This window comes from Hydractinia symbiolongicarpus, chromosome 9 (assembly GCF_029227915.1).
Source record: "Hydractinia symbiolongicarpus strain clone_291-10 chromosome 9, HSymV2.1, whole genome shotgun sequence".
NCBI classification, from domain to species: Eukaryota; Metazoa; Cnidaria; class Hydrozoa; order Anthoathecata; family Hydractiniidae; genus Hydractinia; species Hydractinia symbiolongicarpus.
The window spans coordinates 11,308,678-11,324,494 of NC_079883.1; the positions used below are offsets into that span (position 1 = coordinate 11,308,678).

The window sequence follows — 15,817 nt, forward strand, 5'->3', positions numbered from 1 at the left end:
ATTCACTCACAGAAGTCCCTTTCTTTCATGGCTACAAACACGAAGAATTCTGTCGTAAGTAAAACGAATGCGCAAGCCAAAATAACGATGGGGCGAAGTCATAAGCATGGCCCTGTGGCCCAATGGATAAGGCATCTGACTACGAATCAGGGGATTCCAGGTTCGACTCCTGGCAGGGTCGCACTGTCGCATTTCGGCTGCATGGTCTACTGTGTAACGCGCGCGCACGTTCTGGCGTAATGCGTTGATAAACGGAATGTACGCAGTCATATTGGAAAGTAATATCACGCACTTAGTATCGTCGCCTTTGTTAGCATTCATGTAAGTTACCATCCACTCGCTACAGTCGCTCTCCATCCTACGGCTAAATCAACAGCCGTGATTTTTACTATGTCGCCGTCCATCCGTACGCGGTGACAGTTGTAAGCTTTACAGTAACGTGACATGCTCCACAAGCAGTTACGGTGTGTGGACGATGCCTATCATGGCAACGCTTGTTCTTTATCGCTTCTCGGCCTAATGGCTAAGATCAAGTGTAGTATCTGTTCTTATCAGTTTAATATCTGGTAGGCCATTCTCTGAATGGTCAGTATATTAATCTGATTTTTGGCCTTGGGTCATGGAGGTGGATTCATTCACGCCGTGACCACGGGTTGCCTTGGTGTTGCACTATTACCGATGGCGGCCCACATAAGCAATAAAAGAATAATAGCAGTCCTCTTTCCGACGGCACTCTGCATAGTCTACGGCGGGAACAAAACGCGTACACTGGGGGAGAATACAGCCTATGCCCCGCGACACGGCAGTTTATAACACACTCAAGCCACAAGCATTAACAAACTTTGAAGGGTACCCTCATGCTACGGTGCAGTTCCAACTCATACTTACCTGACGGGGAAGTAAAGACTGATCAATGAGGGTTTTCTTCCAGAGTGAGGCTCTTGCATTGCACTACGCTTGGGCTGACCTCTGCGATTACTGCAAACGTCAGTAACTCGACCGTACAATTTCTGGTAGTGGGGGCCTGCGTCCGCGCTCGCCCCCTCCTTAAGTCAAAATGAATGAGCTTAGAAAAGTTGCGCGGCCAAATGTCGGTGGTGACTTAAACGCTAAGGTAAAACCTCGCTTGGCTGTTACGAAACGTGATTGCGATATAAGTCCTCGGAAGGCGGCGGAATTTTATTTTATTTGCCATTCCGTCAGGGTTATTGGATGATCGGCAATAGATCGAGTTTGTATGCATTTGAAAGCTCTTTTTTCTCGTACTATCACCTGAAAATGTCGTAGGAAAATGTCATAGGAAACACTTTCAACAACCGCCACGTTCCTTAATTGTTATAACAAGAAATATATCACAGCACCATTGAAATGAAAAGGCAACAAATGAAAATGAAAAGCCTACGACACCGGGAGTTCCCAGGCGGTCCCCCATCCAAGTACTATCCCGGCCCGACGATGCTTAACTTCCGTGATCAGACGAGAACGGGTGTGTTCATCGTGGTATGGCCGTAGACATTAGTAGGGGCAAATACGTGCAATTTATTTTGACGTTGTGATCAAATTTTTTTATTTAATTTCTTTGAGTTACTTAGGACAAGGCGTATGCATGGATTATCTATTAGACTTTAAGGTTATAGTTTTGTGAAAAAAACAATGTTTTTTTAAAGATGTGTGGCTATAAAAATAGCCGTTGTTTTCTGAGTGTAGCGGTTTACTTCTTCTGTCCTTTGTCGTTCTTCTTTGGGAGTAAGACAGCTTGAATGTTTGGCAAAACACCACCAGCTGCAATGGTTACACCGCTCAAAAGTTTGTTTAATTCTTCATCATTACGAACAGCCAATTGTAAATGTCTTGGAATAATCCTAGCTTTTTTGTTGTCTCTTGCTGCGTTACCAGCCAACTCCAATATCTCAGCAGATAAATATTCCAAGACGGCTGCTAAGTAAACTGGTGCTCCAGATCCAATTCGGTTAGCATAGTGCCCTCTACGAAGGAATCTATGCACTCTACCGACTGGAAATTGAAGTCCAGCTCTTGAGGATCTTGTCTTGGCTTTAGCCTTAGCTTTTCCACCTTTTCCACGTCCAGACATAACTGCGATTTGATTTGTAAGTTAATACAAAAACGTACGAATATTTAACGTAAGTGTTAACGAAATAAACTTTACTCGTTTTTTCATCATAAAAATAGGATCGAAATCATGTTTTTTTAACCAATCATAATTAAGTATTAAACAAAAGATTTTTTTTTTAACCAATTAAATTGCGTATCGGCGTTTTCGGATCGAATTCGATCCGATTTTTTTACTTATAAACAAAAAGTTTTGACTTGCAGTTTAATGCTTATTTACAAGTTAAGTAGCAAAAATTTTTAACCATGTCTGACGCAGCAGCTAAAGGAGGAAAACAGGCACCTAAAGTAGCCAAGAAAGGTGAAAAAAGAGCCGGCAAAAAAGGAGGAAAGATTGGTGGAACTGGTGAAAAGAAACGCAAGAGAAAGAGAAAGGAAAGTTATGCTATTTACATCTACAATGTTTTGAAACAAGTTCACCCAGATGTCGGAGTTTCAAGCAAAGCTATGAGCATCATGAACTCATTTGTCAACGACATCTTTGAGCGCATTGCTTCCGAAGCTTCGCGTTTGGCTCTTCAAAACAAAAAGTCGACCATCTCTTCTCGTGAAATTCAAACCGCAGTACGTCTTCTCTTGCCTGGAGAACTTGCAAAACACGCAGTCAGTGAAGGAACAAAAGCCGTCACAAAATACACAAGCAGCAAGTAAACCAACGTCTACCAAACACAAACGGTCTTTTTTAAGACCACACATCTTTAAAAAAACATTTACTTGGCGTCACTACAAGTTAACCGAAGTTAATAAAACTTCTAAATAATGTGCTTAAGAACACTAGCCTACATTTAAAATACTTCCCCATGTGTGTGTGTGGATTAGCTTCACTTTTCATACGTATTATTAGCTGTACTTGCAGAAAAGACAAGTACATTGATCCATGTTATTGCTTACATTTAACTTAACCCAGCTTTTCACGGAAACACTCCCAGGCAAATTAACCCTACAAAGTATTTCTAAATTTTTTTTGTGTCATATATGACATAGTATCGTATAGCAATAAATGTAACTGTGACAAGACTTTACACATTGTGTAATTTGGAAGCGTGCACAAAGTAATGTTTTAAAAGATTTGTGGCTATAAAAATAGCCGTTTTTGTTGAGCAATGACAACGCTTAACCTCCGAATCCGTAAAGAGTTCTTCCTTGACGTTTTAAGGCATAAACAACATCCATAGCGGTAACGGTCTTGCGTTTAGCGTGCTCTGTGTAGGTTACAGCATCACGAATAACATTCTCTAAGAAAACCTTCAGTACACCTCTGGTTTCCTCATAGATAAGGCCAGAGATACGTTTGACACCACCTCGTCGAGCAAGACGTCGAATAGCAGGTTTTGTGATTCCCTGAATGTTATCACGAAGAATTTTTCGGTGACGTTTAGCACCTCCTTTTCCCAATCCTTTACCTCCTTTTCCGCGTCCAGACATATTGATATAGTTGCGTACAGAACGAGTACAAAAACAACGTTTGAGTTAACAGAATTCAGACAGCTTTAAAAAGAGGCCATAAAATTACCTACTGCTCGTGGAAACACCCTAATTAACCAATAGAGTTGCGTCATTACAAAATGTTCCGAACATTTTGTACATTTTTTTAAGTAAAACTGTAGTTTTTTTAAAAATTCGTGGTCTTAATGTTTCAGTAAGGCAATAAATTTGGCATCGTTGGAATTCGCCAAACCTTCTGCTACTTACTAAAAAAAAAAAAAGTCAAAAGCTTTTGTGTATCAGAAGATACAGCCGTTTTCCCGTAGCCAAAAAACACAGATTTTATAAAAATGTTAAAGTAATGAGCGTAATGTCATTATGCAGCCAATCAGAAATTACTTTCTTAGCACCAATCAAATGGTTTGTTTTGAACCTTAGCTGTCAATCAATATGAGAAATAAAACTTTGGCGCGATAGTGCATTTTAGACCGTCTTGTGTATCCGTACTACATCGACTTCTTAAAATATGGCTCGTACAAAGCAAACTGCACGTAAATCTACTGGAGGAAAGGCTCCACGAAAACAACTCCCCACTAAAGCTGCGAGGAAAAGCGCACCAGCTACTGGAGGAGTGAAAAAACCACATCGTTACAGACCTGGTACAGTTGCTCTCAGAGAAATCAGAAGATACCAGAAGTCAACCGAGCTCTTGATCCGCAAGTTGCCTTTCCAGCGTCTTGTGCGAGAAATTGCTCAGGACTTCAAAACAGATCTGCGATTCCAGAGCACAGCCGTTATGGCTCTGCAAGAGGCTTCTGAAGCGTACCTTGTTGGCTTGTTCGAGGATACTAACTTGTGTGCCATTCACGCAAAACGAGTTACAATCATGCCTAAAGACATCCAGTTGGCAAGAAGAATTCGTGGGGAACGTGCCTAAGCATCTTACCAAACAAAAAACGGCTATTTTTATAGCCACACATCCATAAAAAATATTACGGCTAGCTTTTTATATCAAACTTTGTTCTGCTTTCTGTTTAAATTTTATGCTACATAAAAATTTTATGCTACATAAAGTTTGACAATGTTAAAAATATGAAGGGCAAGAAAAGTAAAAGCAAGAAAATAAGAAATTTAAAAACGAAAATACTTAAACTTAGGGAATCTAATCTTAAAATTACTCTTTTTTAACTGTTTAAGTGACTTAAACAAGTTTAACTTTGTACCAAGATAATGTTTTTTTGTAAATGTGTGGCTATAAAAATAGCCGTTTGTTAATGTAATAGCCAGATACACACAAATTATTTTTTTGCGGTCTTCTTTGCTGCCTTTTTGGGAGTCTTTTTGACCTTCTTTGCTGCAGGTTTTTTAGCAACAGGCTTCTTTGTGGGTTTCTTAGCTGCTGGTTTCTTAGCCGAGGCTTTCTTTGTGGCAGGCTTCTTTGCTGCTTTCTTTGGCGTGCTCTTCTTTGCTGGCTTCTTTTTTGGTGTACTTTTCTTTGCAGTAGGCTTCTTTGCCGTTGGCTTTTTTGCTGCGGCCTTTTTCTTAGGTTTTTCTTTTTTTACCTGACCTAGCTTGAATGATCCAGAAGCACCAGTGCCTTTAGTTTGAATCAAATCGCCTGATGTTACTCCTCGTTTAAGAGCCATTTTCAGATGATGATCTGAGTTTTCAGCAACTTTGTAATTTGCATGAATATATTTTGTAATAGCTTGGCGAGATGAACCACCGCGTTCCTTTAGGGTAGCGATAGCAGCCTTGATCATGTCCACATATTTAGGGTGATCAGCTGTCTTCTTTGCAGCAGGTTTCTTCTTGGGTGCGATTTTCTTTGGAGAAGCTGCTTCACTCATTTTTAATGTTTTCTTACAACAATCCAACGATAAACGATGCTTGTTATCACAGTAGAAGTATACTAAACATTACCGTGTAAATGAGATATAATTTAAGACGGTGCGAAGTATGCGGACGTAAATGTACCACTCCCGGGAATTGATTTGGCGCGAAAACAGAAATGTGTGTTTCTGTACATCGTATAATGTCCGTTTTGGGAGCCGCGACTATGCGAAAGCATGTTAATTTTTATTTGTAGCACGACGCAATAGTCTGAAAGAGAAGCTGCTGGAGTTTGAGGTCTTCAGCATTACATCTACTCTGTTAATTTGGGCTTCTTCCGCGCCCGTGTTAGGATTTTCATAAAGCGTTCTTTGGTTTGCGTTGCGTATGTCGGCCTACATCATCGACACGGCCTGTTTCCGGCTATTAGGAGCAATTCATATATTGGGCACTGCGTTTCGACTTTTTTATTAGACCACAGTAAAAAAATTCACTCACAGAAGTCCCTTTCTTTCATGGCTACAAACACGAAGAATTCTGTCGTAAGTAAAACGAATGCGCAAGCCAAAATAACGATGGGGCGAAGTCATAAGCATGGCCCTGTGGCCCAATGGATAAGGCATCTGACTACGAATCAGGGGATTCCAGGTTCGACTCCTGGCAGGGTCGCACTGTCGCATTTCGGCTGCATGGTCTACTGTGTAACGCGCGCGCACGTTCTGGCGTAATGCGTTGATAAACGGAATGTACGCAGTCATATTGGAAAGTAATATCACGCACTTAGTATCGTCGCCTTTGTTAGCATTCATGTAAGTTACCATCCACTCGCTACAGTCGCTCTCCATCCTACGGCTAAATCAACAGCCGTGATTTTTACTATGTCGCCGTCCATCCGTACGCGGTGACAGTTGTAAGCTTTACAGTAACGTGACATGCTCCACAAGCAGTTACGGTGTGTGGACGATGCCTATCATGGCAACGCTTGTTCTTTATCGCTTCTCGGCCTAATGGCTAAGATCAAGTGTAGTATCTGTTCTTATCAGTTTAATATCTGGTAGGCCATTCTCTGAATGGTCAGTATATTAATCTGATTTTTGGCCTTGGGTCATGGAGGTGGATTCATTCACGCCGTGACCACGGGTTGCCTTGGTGTTGCACTATTACCGATGGCGGCCCACATAAGCAATAAAAGAATAATAGCAGTCCTCTTTCCGACGGCACTCTGCATAGTCTACGGCGGGAACAAAACGCGTACACTGGGGGAGAATACAGCCTATGCCCCGCGACACGGCAGTTTATAACACACTCAAGCCACAAGCATTAACAAACTTTGAAGGGTACCCTCATGCTACGGTGCAGTTCCAACTCATACTTACCTGACGGGGAAGTAAAGACTGATCAATGAGGGTTTTCTTCCAGAGTGAGGCTCTTGCATTGCACTACGCTTGGGCTGACCTCTGCGATTACTGCAAACGTCAGTAACTCGACCGTACAATTTCTGGTAGTGGGGGCCTGCGTCCGCGCTCGCCCCCTCCTTAAGTCAAAATGAATGAGCTTAGAAAAGTTGCGCGGCCAAATGTCGGTGGTGACTTAAACGCTAAGGTAAAACCTCGCTTGGCTGTTACGAAACGTGATTGCGATATAAGTCCTCGGAAGGCGGCGGAATTTTATTTTATTTGCCATTCCGTCAGGGTTATTGGATGATCGGCAATAGATCGAGTTTGTATGCATTTGAAAGCTCTTTTTTCTCGTACTATCACCTGAAAATGTCGTAGGAAAATGTCATAGGAAACACTTTCAACAACCGCCACGTTCCTTAATTGTTATAACAAGAAATATATCACAGCACCATTGAAATGAAAAGGCAACAAATGAAAATGAAAAGCCTACGACACCGGGAGTTCCCAGGCGGTCCCCCATCCAAGTACTATCCCGGCCCGACGATGCTTAACTTCCGTGATCAGACGAGAACGGGTGTGTTCATCGTGGTATGGCCGTAGACATTAGTAGGGGCAAATACGTGCAATTTATTTTGACGTTGTGATCAAATTTTTTTATTTAATTTCTTTGAGTTACTTAGGACAAGGCGTATGCATGGATTATCTATTAGACTTTAAGGTTATAGTTTTGTGAAAAAAACAATGTTTTTTTAAAGATGTGTGGCTATAAAAATAGCCGTTGTTTTCTGAGTGTAGCGGTTTACTTCTTCTGTCCTTTGTCGTTCTTCTTTGGGAGTAAGACAGCTTGAATGTTTGGCAAAACACCACCAGCTGCAATGGTTACACCGCTCAAAAGTTTGTTTAATTCTTCATCATTACGAACAGCCAATTGTAAATGTCTTGGAATAATCCTAGCTTTTTTGTTGTCTCTTGCTGCGTTACCAGCCAACTCCAATATCTCAGCAGATAAATATTCCAAGACGGCTGCTAAGTAAACTGGTGCTCCAGATCCAATTCGGTTAGCATAGTGCCCTCTACGAAGGAATCTATGCACTCTACCGACTGGAAATTGAAGTCCAGCTCTTGAGGATCTTGTCTTGGCTTTAGCCTTAGCTTTTCCACCTTTTCCACGTCCAGACATAACTGCGATTTGATTTGTAAGTTAATACAAAAACGTACGAATATTTAACGTAAGTGTTAACGAAATAAACTTTACTCGTTTTTTCATCATAAAAATAGGATCGAAATCATGTTTTTTTAACCAATCATAATTAAGTATTAAACAAAAGATTTTTTTTTTAACCAATTAAATTGCGTATCGGCGTTTTCGGATCGAATTCGATCCGATTTTTTTACTTATAAACAAAAAGTTTTGACTTGCAGTTTAATGCTTATTTACAAGTTAAGTAGCAAAAATTTTTAACCATGTCTGACGCAGCAGCTAAAGGAGGAAAACAGGCACCTAAAGTAGCCAAGAAAGGTGAAAAAAGAGCCGGCAAAAAAGGAGGAAAGATTGGTGGAACTGGTGAAAAGAAACGCAAGAGAAAGAGAAAGGAAAGTTATGCTATTTACATCTACAATGTTTTGAAACAAGTTCACCCAGATGTCGGAGTTTCAAGCAAAGCTATGAGCATCATGAACTCATTTGTCAACGACATCTTTGAGCGCATTGCTTCCGAAGCTTCGCGTTTGGCTCTTCAAAACAAAAAGTCGACCATCTCTTCTCGTGAAATTCAAACCGCAGTACGTCTTCTCTTGCCTGGAGAACTTGCAAAACACGCAGTCAGTGAAGGAACAAAAGCCGTCACAAAATACACAAGCAGCAAGTAAACCAACGTCTACCAAACACAAACGGTCTTTTTTAAGACCACACATCTTTAAAAAAACATTTACTTGGCGTCACTACAAGTTAACCGAAGTTAATAAAACTTCTAAATAATGTGCTTAAGAACACTAGCCTACATTTAAAATACTTCCCCATGTGTGTGTGTGGATTAGCTTCACTTTTCATACGTATTATTAGCTGTACTTGCAGAAAAGACAAGTACATTGATCCATGTTATTGCTTACATTTAACTTAACCCAGCTTTTCACGGAAACACTCCCAGGCAAATTAACCCTACAAAGTATTTCTAAATTTTTTTTGTGTCATATATGACATAGTATCGTATAGCAATAAATGTAACTGTGACAAGACTTTACACATTGTGTAATTTGGAAGCGTGCACAAAGTAATGTTTTAAAAGATTTGTGGCTATAAAAATAGCCGTTTTTGTTGAGCAATGACAACGCTTAACCTCCGAATCCGTAAAGAGTTCTTCCTTGACGTTTTAAGGCATAAACAACATCCATAGCGGTAACGGTCTTGCGTTTAGCGTGCTCTGTGTAGGTTACAGCATCACGAATAACATTCTCTAAGAAAACCTTCAGTACACCTCTGGTTTCCTCATAGATAAGGCCAGAGATACGTTTGACACCACCTCGTCGAGCAAGACGTCGAATAGCAGGTTTTGTGATTCCCTGAATGTTATCACGAAGAATTTTTCGGTGACGTTTAGCACCTCCTTTTCCCAATCCTTTACCTCCTTTTCCGCGTCCAGACATATTGATATAGTTGCGTACAGAACGAGTACAAAAACAACGTTTGAGTTAACAGAATTCAGACAGCTTTAAAAAGAGGCCATAAAATTACCTACTGCTCGTGGAAACACCCTAATTAACCAATAGAGTTGCGTCATTACAAAATGTTCCGAACATTTTGTACATTTTTTTAAGTAAAACTGTAGTTTTTTTAAAAATTCGTGGTCTTAATGTTTCAGTAAGGCAATAAATTTGGCATCGTTGGAATTCGCCAAACCTTCTGCTACTTACTAAAAAAAAAAAAAGTCAAAAGCTTTTGTGTATCAGAAGATACAGCCGTTTTCCCGTAGCCAAAAAACACAGATTTTATAAAAATGTTAAAGTAATGAGCGTAATGTCATTATGCAGCCAATCAGAAATTACTTTCTTAGCACCAATCAAATGGTTTGTTTTGAACCTTAGCTGTCAATCAATATGAGAAATAAAACTTTGGCGCGATAGTGCATTTTAGACCGTCTTGTGTATCCGTACTACATCGACTTCTTAAAATATGGCTCGTACAAAGCAAACTGCACGTAAATCTACTGGAGGAAAGGCTCCACGAAAACAACTCGCCACTAAAGCTGCGAGGAAAAGCGCACCAGCTACTGGAGGAGTGAAAAAACCACATCGTTACAGACCTGGTACAGTTGCTCTCAGAGAAATCAGAAGATACCAGAAGTCAACCGAGCTCTTGATCCGCAAGTTGCCTTTCCAGCGTCTTGTGCGAGAAATTGCTCAGGACTTCAAAACAGATCTGCGATTCCAGAGCACAGCCGTTATGGCTCTGCAAGAGGCTTCTGAAGCGTACCTTGTTGGCTTGTTCGAGGATACTAACTTGTGTGCCATTCACGCAAAACGAGTTACAATCATGCCTAAAGACATCCAGTTGGCAAGAAGAATTCGTGGGGAACGTGCCTAAGCATCTTACCAAACAAAAAACGGCTATTTTTATAGCCACACATCCATAAAAAATATTACGGCTAGCTTTTTATATCAAACTTTGTTCTGCTTTCTGTTTAAATTTTATGCTACATAAAAATTTTATGCTACATAAAGTTTGACAATGTTAAAAATATGAAGGGCAAGAAAAGTAAAAGCAAGAAAATAAGAAATTTAAAAACGAAAATACTTAAACTTAGGGAATCTAATCTTAAAATTACTCTTTTTTAACTGTTTAAGTGACTTAAACAAGTTTAACTTTGTACCAAGATAATGTTTTTTTGTAAATGTGTGGCTATAAAAATAGCCGTTTGTTAATGTAATAGCCAGATACACACAAATTATTTTTTTGCGGTCTTCTTTGCTGCCTTTTTGGGAGTCTTTTTGACCTTCTTTGCTGCAGGTTTTTTAGCAACAGGCTTCTTTGTGGGTTTCTTAGCTGCTGGTTTCTTAGCCGAGGCTTTCTTTGTGGCAGGCTTCTTTGCTGCTTTCTTTGGCGTGCTCTTCTTTGCTGGCTTCTTTTTTGGTGTACTTTTCTTTGCAGTAGGCTTCTTTGCCGTTGGCTTTTTTGCTGCGGCCTTTTTCTTAGGTTTTTCTTTTTTTACCTGACCTAGCTTGAATGATCCAGAAGCACCAGTGCCTTTAGTTTGAATCAAATCGCCTGATGTTACTCCTCGTTTAAGAGCCATTTTCAGATGATGATCTGAGTTTTCAGCAACTTTGTAATTTGCATGAATATATTTTGTAATAGCTTGGCGAGATGAACCACCGCGTTCCTTTAGGGTAGCGATAGCAGCCTTGATCATGTCCACATATTTAGGGTGATCAGCTGTCTTCTTTGCAGCAGGTTTCTTCTTGGGTGCGATTTTCTTTGGAGAAGCTGCTTCACTCATTTTTAATGTTTTCTTACAACAATCCAACGATAAACGATGCTTGTTATCACAGTAGAAGTATACTAAACATTACCGTGTAAATGAGATATAATTTAAGACGGTGCGAAGTATGCGGACGTAAAAGTACCACTCCCGGGAATTGATTTGGCGCGAAAACAGAAATGTGTGTTTCTGTACATCGTATAATGTCCGTTTTGGGAGCCGCGACTATGCGAAAGCATGTTAATTTTTATTTGTAGCACGACGCAATAGTCTGAAAGAGAAGCTGCTGGAGTTTGAGGTCTTCAGCATTACATCTACTCTGTTAATTTGGGCTTCTTCCGCGCCCGTGTTAGGATTTTCATAAAGCGTTCTTTGGTTTGCGTTGCGTATGTCGGCCTACATCATCGACACGGCCTGTTTCCGGCTATTAGGAGCAATTCATATATTGGGCACTGCGTTTCGACTTTTTTATTAGACCACAGTAAAAAAATTCACTCACAGAAGTCCCTTTCTTTCATGGCTACAAACACGAAGAATTCTGTCGTAAGTAAAACGAATGCGCAAGCCAAAATAACGATGGGGCGAAGTCATAAGCATGGCCCTGTGGCCCAATGGATAAGGCATCTGACTACGAATCAGGGGATTCCAGGTTCGACTCCTGGCAGGGTCGCACTGTCGCATTTCGGCTGCATGGTCTACTGTGTAACGCGCGCGCACGTTCTGGCGTAATGCGTTGATAAACGGAATGTACGCAGTCATATTGGAAAGTAATATCACGCACTTAGTATCGTCGCCTTTGTTAGCATTCATGTAAGTTACCATCCACTCGCTACAGTCGCTCTCCATCCTACGGCTAAATCAACAGCCGTGATTTTTACTATGTCGCCGTCCATCCGTACGCGGTGACAGTTGTAAGCTTTACAGTAACGTGACATGCTCCACAAGCAGTTACGGTGTGTGGACGATGCCTATCATGGCAACGCTTGTTCTTTATCGCTTCTCGGCCTAATGGCTAAGATCAAGTGTAGTATCTGTTCTTATCAGTTTAATATCTGGTAGGCCATTCTCTGAATGGTCAGTATATTAATCTGATTTTTGGCCTTGGGTCATGGAGGTGGATTCATTCACGCCGTGACCACGGGTTGCCTTGGTGTTGCACTATTACCGATGGCGGCCCACATAAGCAATAAAAGAATAATAGCAGTCCTCTTTCCGACGGCACTCTGCATAGTCTACGGCGGGAACAAAACGCGTACACTGGGGGAGAATACAGCCTATGCCCCGCGACACGGCAGTTTATAACACACTCAAGCCACAAGCATTAACAAACTTTGAAGGGTACCCTCGTGCTACGGTGCAGTTCCAACTCATACTTACCTGACGGGGAAGTAAAGACTGATCAATGAGGGTTTTCTTCCAGAGTGAGGCTCTTGCATTGCACTACGCTTGGGCTGACCTCTGCGATTACTGCAAACGTCAGTAACTCGACCGTACAATTTCTGGTAGTGGGGGCCTGCGTCCGCGCTCGCCCCCTCCTTAAGTCAAAATGAATGAGCTTAGAAAAGTTGCGCGGCCAAATGTCGGTGGTGACTTAAACGCTAAGGTAAAACCTCGCTTGGCTGTTACGAAACGTGATTGCGATATAAGTCCTCGGAAGGCGGCGGAATTTTATTTTATTTGCCATTCCGTCAGGGTTATTGGATGATCGGCAATAGATCGAGTTTGTATGCATTTGAAAGCTCTTTTTTCTCGTACTATCACCTGAAAATGTCGTAGGAAAATGTCATAGGAAACACTTTCAACAACCGCCACGTTCCTTAATTGTTATAACAAGAAATATATCACAGCACCATTGAAATGAAAAGGCAACAAATGAAAATGAAAAGCCTACGACACCGGGAGTTCCCAGGCGGTCCCCCATCCAAGTACTATCCCGGCCCGACGATGCTTAACTTCCGTGATCAGACGAGAACGGGTGTGTTCATCGTGGTATGGCCGTAGACATTAGTAGGGGCAAATACGTGCAATTTATTTTGACGTTGTGATCAAATTTTTTTATTTAATTTCTTTGAGTTACTTAGGACAAGGCGTATGCATGGATTATCTATTAGACTTTAAGGTTATAGTTTTGTGAAAAAAACAATGTTTTTTTAAAGATGTGTGGCTATAAAAATAGCCGTTGTTTTCTGAGTGTAGCGGTTTACTTCTTCTGTCCTTTGTCGTTCTTCTTTGGGAGTAAGACAGCTTGAATGTTTGGCAAAACACCACCAGCTGCAATGGTTACACCGCTCAAAAGTTTGTTTAATTCTTCATCATTACGAACAGCCAATTGTAAATGTCTTGGAATAATCCTAGCTTTTTTGTTGTCTCTTGCTGCGTTACCAGCCAACTCCAATATCTCAGCAGATAAATATTCCAAGACGGCTGCTAAGTAAACTGGTGCTCCAGATCCAATTCGGTTAGCATAGTGCCCTCTACGAAGGAATCTATGCACTCTACCGACTGGAAATTGAAGTCCAGCTCTTGAGGATCTTGTCTTGGCTTTAGCCTTAGCTTTTCCACCTTTTCCACGTCCAGACATAACTGCGATTTGATTTGTAAGTTAATACAAAAACGTACGAATATTTAACGTAAGTGTTAACGAAATAAACTTTACTCGTTTTTTCATCATAAAAATAGGATCGAAATCATGTTTTTTTAACCAATCATAATTAAGTATTAAACAAAAGATTTTTTTTTTAACCAATTAAATTGCGTATCGGCGTTTTCGGATCGAATTCGATCCGATTTTTTTACTTATAAACAAAAAGTTTTGACTTGCAGTTTAATGCTTATTTACAAGTTAAGTAGCAAAAATTTTTAACCATGTCTGACGCAGCAGCTAAAGGAGGAAAACAGGCACCTAAAGTAGCCAAGAAAGGTGAAAAAAGAGCCGGCAAAAAAGGAGGAAAGATTGGTGGAACTGGTGAAAAGAAACGCAAGAGAAAGAGAAAGGAAAGTTATGCTATTTACATCTACAATGTTTTGAAACAAGTTCACCCAGATGTCGGAGTTTCAAGCAAAGCTATGAGCATCATGAACTCATTTGTCAACGACATCTTTGAGCGCATTGCTTCCGAAGCTTCGCGTTTGGCTCTTCAAAACAAAAAGTCGACCATCTCTTCTCGTGAAATTCAAACCGCAGTACGTCTTCTCTTGCCTGGAGAACTTGCAAAACACGCAGTCAGTGAAGGAACAAAAGCCGTCACAAAATACACAAGCAGCAAGTAAACCAACGTCTACCAAACACAAACGGTCTTTTTTAAGACCACACATCTTTAAAAAAACATTTACTTGGCGTCACTACAAGTTAACCGAAGTTAATAAAACTTCTAAATAATGTGCTTAAGAACACTAGCCTACATTTAAAATACTTCCCCATGTGTGTGTGTGGATTAGCTTCACTTTTCATACGTATTATTAGCTGTACTTGCAGAAAAGACAAGTACATTGATCCATGTTATTGCTTACATTTAACTTAACCCAGCTTTTCACGGAAACACTCCCAGGCAAATTAACCCTACAAAGTATTTCTAAATTTTTTTTGTGTCATATATGACATAGTATCGTATAGCAATAAATGTAACTGTGACAAGACTTTACACATTGTGTAATTTGGAAGCGTGCACAAAGTAATGTTTTAAAAGATTTGTGGCTATAAAAATAGCCGTTTTTGTTGAGCAATGACAACGCTTAACCTCCGAATCCGTAAAGAGTTCTTCCTTGACGTTTTAAGGCATAAACAACATCCATAGCGGTAACGGTCTTGCGTTTAGCGTGCTCTGTGTAGGTTACAGCATCACGAATAACATTCTCTAAGAAAACCTTCAGTACACCTCTGGTTTCCTCATAGATAAGGCCAGAGATACGTTTGACACCACCTCGTCGAGCAAGACGTCGAATAGCAGGTTTTGTGATTCCCTGAATGTTATCACGAAGAATTTTTCGGTGACGTTTAGCACCTCCTTTTCCCAATCCTTTACCTCCTTTTCCGCGTCCAGACATATTGATATAGTTGCGTACAGAACGAGTACAAAAACAACGTTTGAGTTAACAGAATTCAGACAGCTTTAAAAAGAGGCCATAAAATTACCTACTGCTCGTGGAAACACCCTAATTAACCAATAGAGTTGCGTCATTACAAAATGTTCCGAACATTTTGTACATTTTTTTAAGTAAAACTGTAGTTTTTTTAAAAATTCGTGGTCTTAATGTTTCAGTAAGGCAATAAATTTGGCATCGTTGGAATTCGCCAAACCTTCTGCTACTTACTAAAAAAAAAAAAAGTCAAAAGCTTTTGTGTATCAGAAGATACAGCCGTTTTCCCGTAGCCAAAAAACACAGATTTTATAAAAATGTTAAAGTAATGAGCGTAATGTCATTATGCAGCCAATCAGAAATTACTTTCTTAGCACCAATCAAATGGTTTGTTTTGAACCTTAGCTGTCAATCAATATGAGAAATAAAACTTTGGCGCGATAGTGCATTTTAGACCGTCTTGTGTATCCGTACTAC

General features: G+C 40.4%; 12 non-coding genes across 12 annotated transcripts; 9 read left to right on the forward strand and 3 right to left on the reverse strand.

Annotated features, from left to right (window-relative positions):
- The first annotated feature begins 108 nt into the window (after positions 1–108).
- Positions 109–181, forward strand: Trnar-acg (transfer RNA arginine (anticodon ACG)). The gene has a single exon. It is a non-coding gene; the product is annotated as a tRNA-Arg (tRNA).
- A 322-nt stretch (positions 182–503) lies between these two features.
- On the forward strand, positions 504–695 carry LOC130661304 (U2 spliceosomal RNA). Its single transcript, XR_008988497.1, has one exon. It is a non-coding gene; the product is annotated as a U2 spliceosomal RNA (small nuclear RNA).
- Positions 696–880: 185 nt separating this feature from the next.
- Positions 881–1,045, forward strand: LOC130660258 (U1 spliceosomal RNA). Its single transcript, XR_008987458.1, has one exon. It is a non-coding gene; the product is annotated as a U1 spliceosomal RNA (small nuclear RNA).
- A 350-nt stretch (positions 1,046–1,395) lies between these two features.
- Positions 1,396–1,514, reverse strand: LOC130658305 (5S ribosomal RNA). Its single transcript, XR_008985521.1, has one exon. It is a non-coding gene; the product is annotated as a 5S ribosomal RNA (ribosomal RNA).
- A 4,470-nt stretch (positions 1,515–5,984) lies between these two features.
- Positions 5,985–6,057, forward strand: Trnar-acg (transfer RNA arginine (anticodon ACG)). The gene has a single exon. It is a non-coding gene; the product is annotated as a tRNA-Arg (tRNA).
- Positions 6,058–6,379: 322 nt separating this feature from the next.
- Positions 6,380–6,571, forward strand: LOC130661305 (U2 spliceosomal RNA). Its single transcript, XR_008988498.1, has one exon. It is a non-coding gene; the product is annotated as a U2 spliceosomal RNA (small nuclear RNA).
- Positions 6,572–6,756: 185 nt separating this feature from the next.
- On the forward strand, positions 6,757–6,921 carry LOC130660259 (U1 spliceosomal RNA). Its single transcript, XR_008987460.1, has one exon. It is a non-coding gene; the product is annotated as a U1 spliceosomal RNA (small nuclear RNA).
- Positions 6,922–7,271: 350 nt separating this feature from the next.
- LOC130658306 (5S ribosomal RNA) lies at positions 7,272–7,390 on the reverse strand. Its single transcript, XR_008985522.1, has one exon. It is a non-coding gene; the product is annotated as a 5S ribosomal RNA (ribosomal RNA).
- Positions 7,391–11,860: 4,470 nt separating this feature from the next.
- Positions 11,861–11,933, forward strand: Trnar-acg (transfer RNA arginine (anticodon ACG)). The gene has a single exon. It is a non-coding gene; the product is annotated as a tRNA-Arg (tRNA).
- A 322-nt stretch (positions 11,934–12,255) lies between these two features.
- LOC130661306 (U2 spliceosomal RNA) lies at positions 12,256–12,447 on the forward strand. Its single transcript, XR_008988499.1, has one exon. It is a non-coding gene; the product is annotated as a U2 spliceosomal RNA (small nuclear RNA).
- A 185-nt stretch (positions 12,448–12,632) lies between these two features.
- On the forward strand, positions 12,633–12,797 carry LOC130660260 (U1 spliceosomal RNA). The gene has a single exon (XR_008987461.1). It is a non-coding gene; the product is annotated as a U1 spliceosomal RNA (small nuclear RNA).
- Positions 12,798–13,147: 350 nt separating this feature from the next.
- Positions 13,148–13,266, reverse strand: LOC130658307 (5S ribosomal RNA). Its single transcript, XR_008985523.1, has one exon. It is a non-coding gene; the product is annotated as a 5S ribosomal RNA (ribosomal RNA).
- Between the last annotated feature and the right edge of the window lie 2,551 nt (positions 13,267–15,817).